This window comes from Lupinus angustifolius, chromosome LG01, assembly GCF_001865875.1.
Source record: "Lupinus angustifolius cultivar Tanjil chromosome LG01, LupAngTanjil_v1.0, whole genome shotgun sequence".
NCBI lineage: Eukaryota > Viridiplantae > Streptophyta > Magnoliopsida > Fabales > Fabaceae > Lupinus > Lupinus angustifolius.
Window position 1 is genome coordinate 27581343 of NC_032009.1, and position 12782 is coordinate 27594124.

Here is a 12782-nt window from a genome sequence, read left to right on the forward strand (position 1 = left end):
TTACAATGTTCTTCATATTTTTGGATTCAAATACAACTTAGTATCCATTCATAAGCCTGCTTGTTCTTCATAATGAAAGCTTATCTTTGATAAAGATTCTTGTTTCATCCAGGATATGACAACCTTGAGGATGATTGGGCATGCTAAAGTTCACAATAATCTCTACACCCTCATCAAATATGAGAATCCTCAAAGGGACACTTTACATCTTGTTAATTTCTTAAATAAACCTAGTGTTCCCTCCTTTGATCTTTGGCATTTAAGGATGGGCCATCCATCACACATTGTTTTAAGGCATGTACATAAACAAATTCCATATGTATATTTTTATTGCAATAAAGTGTGTGATTTTTGCCATCTTGCTAAGCAAGTTAGATTACCTTTTTCCTACTAGCTCTTCTCATATTGTTGAGGGTTTTGGTTTAGTCCATATGAACATTTGGGGGCCTTTGGCCACCCCTACTATGCATGCTCATAGATATTTTCTAACAGTTATTGATGAATTTATAAGGCATACATGAATCTTTCTTATGGTTTTAAAAGGTGAGGCTAGACAGGTTATTCATGATTTTATCAAGATGATTGATGTGCATTTTAGTAATAGAATTAAAGTCATTTGTATGGCTTAGAGTTCCTAATGCCTAATTTCTATTATAATATTGGGATCCTCCACCAAACTTCTTGTGTGGAAGCATCACAACAAAACTTTGTGGTTTAGAGGAAGCATAGACACATCCTCAACATCACTAAATCTCTCATATTTCCATCCAACTTACCCAAAATAATTTGGGGATATGTTGCCAAACATGTTGTCTACCTAATGAATAGACTACCTTCCCATGTCCTTAACCACAAATCTCCCTTTGAACTTCTTAAAGACACTCGGCCTAACCCACACCTTTTAAGAGTTTTTGGCTGCTTATGTTATGCCTAAACTCTTACTAACAATAGAAATAAACTTGATCTAAGGGCAAGAAAGTGTATCTTCATAGGTTATAAGCCTGGTACAAAGGGCTTCATCTTACATGATCTGAAAAATAGAGAGATTTTCCTCTCTAGAGATATGGTCTTTTATGAGCACATATTTCCTTACCATATAATCAGCCTTCACCCTTATCTGATGATGACCCTTCTATCATTGATTACAACACTTACTTCTCTTTCCTTAACCGTGAGCCTACCATTACTTACACTCACCTAACTCACAGCCATAACATCCCTGATCAAACTACCTCACATGATATGGCTACACCTTCCCCTACCCTTTAGTTAGATGATCTCAAAGGATCACTCATCAACTAACTTACTTAAAAGATTTTCATTGTAATATTTTAACATCCCCACCTTAACATCATGACAGTTCTATCAAACACCCCCTAACCAATGTTCTATCCTATGACTATCTATCATCCAACCACCTTCATTGTAGCCTATCTATCATAACCAATAGTGAACCTAAATCCTTTAACTAGGCTATTAAATCACAAGATTGAATACAAGTAATGAACAATGAGCTTATTGTTTTACAACAAAACAACACTAGGGAACTTGTTTCCCTGCCTCCCAACAAGAAAGCCATTGGTTCTAAATGGGTTTATAAGTTAAAATTTCACTCTGATGGCAGCAATGAAAGACACAAAGTCAGGTTAGTGGCCAAAGGATATACTCAAACAAAAGGCTTAGACTATCATGATACTTTTGCCCCTATTGTAAAACTCTCAACCATTAGACTTTTGCTTGCCCTTGCTGCCACTTATGGATGGACATTACAATAACTTGATGCAAACAATGCTTTCCTCCATGGTGACCTTCAAGATGAAGTCTATATGAAACTTCCTCCACGGGTACAAACCAGTGTTCCTAACCAAGTGTGCAAGCTTAACAAATTCATTTATGGCCAAAAACGAGCAAGTAGGCAATGATCTGCCAAGCTATCCACTTCCTTATGCAACCATGGCTATACTCAATCCCACCATGACCACTCTCTCTTCACTAAGCAATCCCAATATAAGTTCAATGCCCTACTTATATATGTTGGTGATCTCATTCTTGCAGGCAATGATCCACCTGAGATTGATATGGTCAACACTATACATGGCAAAACAGGCATTACCCGCGGGCGCGCCCGAATAGCCCGCATTTCTTTGTGGATAGGACATACAATTTTTGTCCATTTGTCTGTCTCGCTCGACCCGTTTTGCCCGCCAAGTTCGTGGGCATTTTCGTTGGGCATGTTGGCGGCCCATAAATATAATTTAAGGGAAAAGTAAGAAAATTTTAAATAAGTTATGGTGTAATGTGATTTTTAATCCCTAAAAAATTGTAATCTAATGTAATTTGTTAAACTTCATATAAAATATAAAAATAATTATTTATTTTTTAATTACTCAATAATGCCCGCGGGCCGCCCGCAAGCCCATTAGACCGTTTTAAAACGGGCAGAGCATTGAATTTTGTCCACTAAGCCAATGCAGGCATGCCCGTGCCCGCTTAAAATTTTGCAGGCATTTGCGGACGTGGGCTAAACGGTCCGGGCGGCCCGTTTTGCCATTTCTAGTCAAAACTCATTTAGATTCTGAATTTAAAATCATTGACCTTGATTCCTTGAAATATTTCATCTACCAAAGGAAGTATGCCTTAGACCTTTTATCTGACATTGGTTTCCTTCACTCCAAGTATGTCCCAACTCCCATGATTAAAAGGAATCACCTCAACCAAAATGAAAGCCAACCTTACCATGACCCTATCCTCTATAGACAACTTGTGGGCAGATTCCTATATCTCACCAATACTCGTCTTGACTTAAGCTTTGCCATCCAACAATTAAGCCAATTCATGACCTCACCCATTGTAAACCATTTTAAAGTCATGACCAGAATATTGCGATATTAAAGGGAGCCCTGGACAAGGCCTCTTTTATCCTAACAACTCCATTACTCAAATCAAGGGCTTTAGTTTCTTTTACTAGGCCACTTGCATTAACACTAGAAAATCTATTTCGGAGTATTGTATGTTCCTTGGGGATTCCTTGGTTTCTTGGAAATCCAAGTAACAAAATATTGTGTCAATATCATCATTTGAGGTAGAGTATAGAGCTCTTGTCATTTCTTCATGCGAGGTTCAATGACTCACCTACTTATTGGGTGATTTTTGTGTTCATTTTAACACACTTGCTCTTTTATACTATGATCGCAACTCAACTAGATATATGGTTGTTAATTCAGTATTTCATGAATGCACAAAACACGTAGATATTGATTGTTATGTTGCACGTGAATGTTTACAAAATAATTTGTACCATGTATTGCCTATTACTACAAAAGAACAAGCTGCAGATGAATGTTCACCATGGAACCAAGCTGCAGATGAATGCTCACTATGGAACAAGCTACAAATGTATTGCCATGTTGCACGTGAATGCTCACCAAGGCTTTCGAGCCTTTGACATTCAATTATGTTCTTCCCAAGCTGGGAGTAACCAACTTTGATCATATATCGTAGCATAATTGGCGTAGAAGCATTGACCGTGGAAATTGACACCTGACCAAATCAAGGCTTTTGTATTGTGACCGAGGAAGATGGGTTGATTGTGCTAGGACATATGAAAACTTGATCAAGGAGCATTGGGCAAGGTGATCAAGAGACACATTGTATCAGTCTAGCAAGGCTTAGTGCAACTGACTGAGGAATCTACACTAGAACGATCGAGGCAAAGAATATTGGTGCATTAGTTTGGCCAACTTGGCGCATAAGAAGCTAGAACATTGGCGCATCAGAATTGGCACATTGGCACACACCAGAAATTTTGATGATGCATCAGCCAAATCTCGTCAAGCATTCAAGGGAATTTTTGTGAATATGCGAAAATCAATAGAGCATTTTCAACACATGGATTAATTAGAAATTAAGTGATTAGTTGTTAGGTTGTTCTTTCAGTTTTAGTTAGTTTTGTATTAGTTGTTTGGGTTGTAAGAAACTCATGTATATATAAACATATTTTACTTCTATTTATACTTAACAATTCATTCAATCAATAAACATCTACATGTTTCTTATTCAACCATGGATTCCTTTACTAACCTTGATATCTTGAATGGAAACCAGAAAAGGACCTTGTCTTGAAGGACCAGTTTGTGCTATTAATGTTACTTCTGATGGATTTGGTTCTCATCATGGTTAGTACTATAACTATGTTGAGTTTACCACTATTGAGTCCCACTTATCGTGTAACCAGGAAGAGTATGAAGTAGAAAAGTGGCTATCTACTAATACTTCTCCTTATGAGCTTTGGGCTGTGAGGAATCACTATAGTTATAATTTGGATCAAGCCCGATACATTGGTAAACGAGGTATGGGTTGTAAAGGACTTGGATCTAGGTTTTCTATTTTGGGCTATGGGGTTAAAGCATGAGGAGGGACCGTAATTTATGGGAAATAATGTTTGAAGTTAGTTTTGTTTGTTGTGAGTTTTAAAATGTTTTGGTTGAGAAACTTTGTAGTTGAAAGTGGAGTCTAGATCCTGTATGTGTATCATGAACTTTTTTATTTATACATTATACATTGTTCCAAGCAATAAAAAATGTAGGAAAGTTGTTTAAGGGACCGAGAGGATCCTAAAAATAGAGTTGGGCATCTAGTTGGAGGATCAACAACCCATTTGTGTTTGTATTATTCTAACAATAATAATAATAATTGCCAGTATCTTTATCAATGCTTAGGTGTTCTAGATAATACTTTGCTTTGTGGTATACCAACTACTACATTTTCTCAGAAAAATAGTTTTACATGGATATATTATCATGACAACATCCAAAAAGATTGGAAAAAGTAAGAGATGCAAGTTGAAAGACACATTCCTCAATCCAACTAAACTGAGTTGAGCGGTAGCATACCTACCTCGTGTGCAAGTTTGCTAATCTATTATGAATTCTTTGGTAATGAGGCTCTATTTCATGGCTTCTCACACTCAAATACAACCACTAGAAGCCTAGCAAGAGGTGTTAATGTTGCACTTCTGTTGCTCCTATAGGAAGCCTTATTAGGGTCAATTGCAAATCTGCATCATACAAAGCCAAAGCCTCAGCAAAACTTTCATTCTTATAGTCCTCGTTACCCAATATCCTTAACATTACATTGCTAGATGAAGCTCTAACAAGGTTGTTGCTTCCCTTAGACTTTTAGTGATTGGATATTATGTTCTGAAGCTCACCAACAATTCTAATTGCTTATCTAGGCACCCTTCTTCCCAAGTTGACACAAACCTTCACGAGTAACACCTTTGGCGGTTTGACACCTGTTGTTTCTCTGGGATGGTTCTTTTGGTGGTTATGGCTCACAACAACATTTGGTGAAAGTGAAGGCTTGGAGTTAGAATGAGATAAATAATCTATTGCTTTAGCTGAAGTTGTTGTTCCCATGAATGTTGCATCTTGAGTACTACCTTGCCAACTTTTTGTGTTTTGTTGTGTGTTTGATGCCTTTTAACAATATTGCCATTGTTGATGTTAGGAGGAATACTTTCCAAGTTTGTTCTACGTTGCCGGAACACTGAACTTATTAAGCAACAACCAGAGTTTCTCTTTGGCAATATGTCTCCCATCTTCTAAATTCTACCTTTTATGGTTATGTAATAGTGTAGCACAATAGCAAAATGCTTTATTGAAAAATTATGTTGATGTATGATTGCTACTTTCCTAAGATATATACATTATTGACTGCTAAAAATCTCTTGGCATATATTACAAGTCCATAAATGACAATCTGTGGAATAAAAAGAATGGTACAGAACTACAAACAAATATTGATTCTACAGAATGATGATTCTAAGCATTTCCAACCAAACCATGTGAAATATAACATTACAAATTGAAACACAACACAACCACCATAAGTGTCAAATTGTTGAGTGGGTGAATGCATAATAATTGTGCCTTCAACTAGGCCAAAAACCTTCCTGCCATGAAACATATTTTCTTGTTTATATGTTTCTTGCAATTGAAGAGAGAAAATGAATGGCATTGTGATGAGAGGAAATTGCAGGAAATTAGAATAATGTAGAGAAGTAAGTTCTTTTGTTAAAATAATAATAATGCAATATGTGACATTCAATGTTGTTTTTTCCTCCTTCGTGCTATTTTTTGTTTCATTTGGTTGTTTGTGTTAGAGTATTGAAGAAAGAAGATGAAGAATATAAGTGAATTTGCAGAGAGAAAAGAAAGTAGAGTGAAGAATGGAAGAGTTGTTACAGGTAGTTGGGAGAATTCCTATTTCTGGAAATTTAGTGTAGTTAAAGTGGGTATACAATGGCTATTTATAGTAAGCCTTACAAAACTAACAAACTAATTTTTGAATTCAAAATAACATCTCCATGATTCAAAATCAGTTCCCAATTACATTGTACATGATTAACTACAAGTTGAAAATTCTAATCTTCATGGTATCCTTCTAGATTATGAATGCCTATCATCATCCTCAATTCTTTAAACCTCTCTGCCATCAAGGCTTTGGTCATAATGTCTGCTATCTACAACTCAGTTTTGCAGTGAGTAAGTCTTATCTTTTCTTATGCCACTTGATACCTTAGATAATGATACCTTGTCTTGATATGCTTGCCCCTACCATGTGACACAAGGTTCTTGGCCTAGTTTATTGATGACTTGCTATATATCAATAGTTCAATGCCATTTTCATTCTTAATGCCAAGCTCTAACAGAAGTGAGGACAACCATGAGGTTTGGCAAGCAGTTGCATAAGCAACAATGTATTTAGCTTCACAAGTTGACAAAGCCACCACTTTTTGTTTCTTAGAGCACCAAGAGATTAGGGCACCTTCATCTAAAAACACATATCCTATAGTGTTTTTCCTGTCTAGAATGTCTCCACACTAGTCAGAGTCTGAATATGCCATGAGTTGTGGCGTGATTTTCTCATCTTGACGAGGAAAAATAATGCCAAAGTTTGGAGTGTCTTTCAAGTATCTCAAAATTCTCTTGGCTGCAAGCATATGTGATTGTTTTGGGTTGCTCATGAACCTGCTAATCACCCCTACACTGTAGCAAATTTTAGGTCTTGTGTCATATAGGTACCTTAGGCTTCATACAATCTGTCTGAATATAGTTCCATTACTGTTAGCTTCTTCATTACAGTTTCCCAGCTTCAGGTTCATCTTAGCTGGTGTTTTAGTTGAATTGCAGCTTGTCATCTTGAATTCGTTCAGGACTTCTAACAAGTAATTCCTTTCGTGCATGAACAAACCTCCTTCAGTGTATTGAAATCCCAGACCAAGAAAGTAAGTGAATCTTCCTAGATCTATCATTTCAAATTATTTATTTAGGCTCACTTTCAGTTCTTCAATTCCTTTGAGGTTATTCCCTATCACAAGTACATCATCTACATATAAACAGATGAGGAGATCATCCTTGTTCTGGTTAATTAGCATGATGTACACACCATATTCCATTGTGCATTTCTGGAAGCCAGACTCAGATAGGAACTTGTCTATCCTTTTGTTCCATGCTCTAGGGCCTGCTTTAGTCCATAGAATGCCTTCTTCAATCAGAGTATTTTCATTTCATTCCCTTTACTGAAAAAACCAGGTGGTTGGGAGACATAGACCATTTCTTCTAAAGGGCCATTTAGGAAAACAAACTTTACATCCAATTGCCACAAGCTCCAGTTCTTCCATCTAGTAAGAACTACAATGAGTCTTATTGTTTCCAACCTGGCTACTGGTGCAAAAACATCTGACTAGTCCAACCCTTCTTTCTGCATAAACTCTTTAGCAACTATCCTTGCTTTATGTTTAGTTATGGTACCATCAGGTTTTAGTTTTACCTTAAAAATCCACTTGACATTAATTGGTTTCTTGTGTGATGGCAAGTCCACCAGTTCCCAATCTTGCATAGCTGCTTTCCAAGTACTATTGACGATTTCTTTTCAAGGTTGATAGGTTTTGCATCATAAAACAGAGCAATATGTTGGACTATGTCACCTTCTTGATCTATAGCATCATGAGGATTCAACACATGATCTGCTAACCAATTTGGAGTATTTCTTGTCCTTGTTGGTCTATTTCTTCTTGGTTGAGATGTTGTGTTGGTGTCCAATCTCCTCTCATCCATCTTTGCCTCATCATCAAGTTCCCAATGAATTTTTAATCTTGCCAAGGGAGTAGGATTTTCCTTTAGCCCTTTCCATGAGTTTAGCTCATCAAAATATACATCCCCGCTGAGCATTACTTGTTTTGTCTCAGGATTGTATAGTTTGTAGAAGCCACTGGAATTGTAGCCTAGTAGGATCATTGCTTTAGCCTTATTGTCAAGCTTCTTTCTCATCTGATCTGGTATATGCCTATAGCATAGAGATCCAAAGATTCTCAAGTGCTTTACAAATGGTTTTGCTCCTGGCCATGCCTCTTCAGGAATTTGGTCATTTAGTCTTTTGGTTGGGCACCTGTTTAGTATATATGCAACAATGATTGCTGCTTAATAGGGAAATAGCAAGTGCACGATTATATCGTCAAGTAATAAAATATCGATTTCACGATGACTGAAAACTCCTTCAATTATAACAATTAAGTTATCCTTAACTCAAATAGGAATTAAAAGTGAATTTAGAACAATTGAATAATTAACAAGAATAATTATGAAAATAGTAAAAAGGGATTGAAATCTAATTTAGGAAGATTTCCCAAGATAAGGGTTACATCCTTTATACTCGCAAATCCTTATTTTGCTCATTTTCAAGAAATTTAAGTTATGAGGGTGAATTGCTCTTTGATATGTGTTATCCTCTCTCGAGCTCTGACATGTGTACTCAATTGAAGTTGCACCTACTCACGTGGTATGGTTATCAGTCAAATCCTTTACTTGGATCTTTCTATCCAATCCTTTCGTAGCAACCCAAGATGAATTCCAAAAACCCCCGAGAATCCTGATACTACTCTCGTGAATAAGGATTCTAGTTTGAATAACTGAATGGTCACATAGTTGGGTTCACCTCTTGGTCCTTCCCTAATGTATCTAAGAGGTTTAATTTGTTGGCCATACAACTTACACGAATAAAACTCAGTTTAATGATTAAATCACAACGCTCAATGAAATAGAAGTAAAAACAAGTATTTATTGAATGTAAAAGGGTATAACCCCAATCCTAGAAACAAAGGGAATTACTCACTCATGATGGAGAGGAGAATACCAAATTATAAATTAGAGAATTTTAATGTAAAGTGTAAAGTGTATAGTGTATCATCCTTGAGGGAGAACCCTCATTTATCCTAATTACAAAATATTGGGCTAATCCCAAAAAAACAAATCTAAAAATTAGGAATATAATATAACATCTATGACTTATTTTGGCCTTTCAATTGGTCTTCGCATAGTCTCAACACTGAATTTCATCTTCTTGTACCTAATCTTGACTCTCTTTAGCTTTAATCCATCCAAACTGCACAACATAGCCGAAAACACTCGCTCAACCTGAACAAATAGAAATAAAAACTAAAAACAATCCTAAAGTCCTAATTATATCCTAAAACGCAAGTTAAATAGTATGCAAATGTAGCATAATTTTACACTCATTTCTACTTCTCCCTAATATTCATGTGGAAGTTCCTTGCCTCTTATTGTACTCCTAACCATATTCAATATGGTTCTATTTCTCCTTTCTGCAATTCCATTGTGTTGAGGTGTGTAGGGAGCTATTACCTCATGCACAATCCCTCGAGACTTGCATAATTACTAAATTCTCCTGAGTTGAACTCTCCACCACCATCTGTTTGTAGAACCTTTATGCACTTCCCTGATTGTCTTTCAACCAAGGCTTTGAACTGTTTGAATACAAAGAATGTTTCACTTTTGGCTTTTAACAAGTACATCCATAACTTCCTGCTAAAGTCATCAACAAAAGTGATGAAGTATATGCTTCCTCACAAGGAAGGTGTGTCAAAAGGACCACACACATCAGAGTATACTATATGTAAAGGTTCTTTTGCTCTATAAGAAGTGTCAAAAGGTTCTTTTGATCTTGGTTGCTTGCTAATTTAGCAATTGTCACAAACTTTACTTGGAGCCTGAATTGTTGGTAACCCTGTTACCATATCCTTATATCTCAGTAAGCTTAGGTCTCTGAAGTTCAGATACCCTAGTCTCAGATGCCATAGCCATGAATCCTTTGATAAGGAAGTTGCAGATAGACACTGAGTTTCAATAGTTTTCAGACTTACTTGAAATGTTCTGTTTTGAGCCAAAAGTGCCTTTAGTATTAGCTTGTTTGCAGCATCAAATATCTTCACAACTCCTCGATGCATTTGAACTGAAAAACCATTTTCTATCAATTGTCCAATAATGAGAAAGTTTCTCTTCATGTCTGGAACATATAACACACCAGAAATCAAAGCACTCCTAACATCTCTTCCGCTGATTAATACATCACATGTCCCTTCTGCTTGGATCAATCTACTGTCTGCAAACCTCACACTGCATTTCCTTTGTTCGTCAAAGTTCACTAGCCAGGTACAATTTCCATTCATGTGATTTGAGCAACCTGAGTTTATATATCACTTGTCTTCATTGCATGATTCACTATTTGTGACCATCATCAACAACACATGTTCATCTTCTAACCTTTCTGTGCTTTCTTTCTTGGCTAGGTAAGCTTCATTGTGATGTTTGCCTTGTTTCTCGTTCTGACTTGAGGGTGTTTCCCATTCACTACTGAAATGTACAATCTTGTCACAATTGAAGCATTTTAGTTTCTTCATATCCACCATATTTTTGTTGTTTTTCCATCTTTGTTAGCCACATCTTCTTGTTGAGAATTCTGCCTGATCTATTTCAGATCTTTCTTGGTCAATGAGTTGAGGTGATCTGAAATTCCCACCTCTACTGCCATAGCCACCTCTTCTTGTGGTTTGAGCTTGTAAAGCTTGCTCAACTGGTTTCTCTATGGACCTCTCCAAGATTCTTTGTTCATGTGCTTCAAGAGAGCCTTGGAGGTCCACAATCTTCAGCTCATCTATCTTATTAGATTCTTCAATTGCAACCACTATGTGATCAAACTTTAGACTGAGTGTTCTTAAAATCTTCTCCACTATTGTTTGATTTGCCATCTTCTCACTATTAGCCTTCATTGCATTAGTGTGGCTGGTTACAAGATTGAAGTATTGTACAATTCTTTCACTTGGTTATATCTACATCAGCTCATATTGCCTTCTAATAGTTTATAGTCTCACCTTCTTCAACTTTTCAACTCCTTCATTACTTTTCTCAAGAATTTCAAAGGCTTCTTTTGTTGATTTTGCCTCTGAAATCTTCTCAAAATGTGCTTCATCACCACATTGATGCAGCAAAAACATTGCTTTGCAATCTTTCTTTTTGCTCTTTTTGTATAACACCATTTGTGCTTCAATGGTCATATATGCTAAGTTTGGTATTCCATATTCCACAATCTTACTCACTTCTTGGAACCCATGATAGCTAACATATAAATTCTTCATTTGTTCCAATTTTTGCCATCAAGTATAGAGAGGTTTGCAGGAAATTCGGTTTGCCTCATTGTTCTTCGAGTATCAAGTATAGTGATGTTGTGTTCTTGAACCTTGCTCTTGATACCAATTTGTTAGAGTATAGAAGAAAGAAGATGACAAAGAGAAGTGAATCTGCAGAGAGAAAAGAAAGAAGAGTGAAGAATGGAAGAGTTGTTAGAAGTAGTTGGGAGAGTTTCTATTTCTGGAAATTTAGTGTAGTTAAAGTAGGTATACAATAGTTATTTATAGTAAGCCTTACAAAACTAACAAACTGATTTTTGAATTATAAACTAACAATTTGATAGAAAGAGGAAGCCAGAGACGAATTCTACTACAACAAATATACCACTATTTTATTATAGAAGTCTAAGGCCTGAAAGATATTCTAATGAGTATTTTTAACTAGTACTCTTGTTACATTTAGTTATAAGAATGAAGGTTTATTGTCATGCAACAGTCTCAAATTTTCAGTATTAGAGAAGTGAGTAATCGGTGCAGTAAACTTCAGTTCTTTTATAAAATCAAAATTGTCTTCAGATTATGTAATGAATGATTTCTTGTGATTCAAGCTTTCATATTAAAGTTGTTTAAATTTTTAATGTGGTCTATATGAAGTCCGGGCATATCAAACTTATACAGGATAGCTTCAACCAATCAATGTGCTTGTTAGATGAGGATGGACCTGAAACATTCTGGTGTAAATAGTTTTATTCAAATAGAATAACAACTAAGTCTTATTTCCATGGGTTTGACCTGAAAAATTCTATCCAAATATTGTAAAAACGAGGTTGCAACTAAGAGGGGGTGAATTAGTTGACTTAAAAATTATGGCCATTTTTCCTGCAAAATCAAGAGTTAACGTGCAGTGGAAAATATATGCAGAAAAATAATCAAGATAAAATGAAAGAGATAAGGGAGAAGAGAATACACAATGATTTTTATACTAGTTCGCCTTCTAGTCCACCGAAGGCTACGTCTAGTACTCTTGCAGCACAAGAGATTTCTTCACTAAGAATTATGAGTTGTAATTATAATATCTCACTCCGAGATTTCTATGTATCTTACACACTCCCTAATTCTTATTCACTATTGGAAAACACCTTTCCAAGTGATTCAAATCCCCTTTCTTTTCACACCCCGTGAAGGAAAGTATTCTACAACAATATTGAAGAATGTACAACAATGGCATATTGCATTTACAAGTATGAAAGTAGTATAACTTACAATCCAATCAACTCTTTATGTATACCAAGTAATA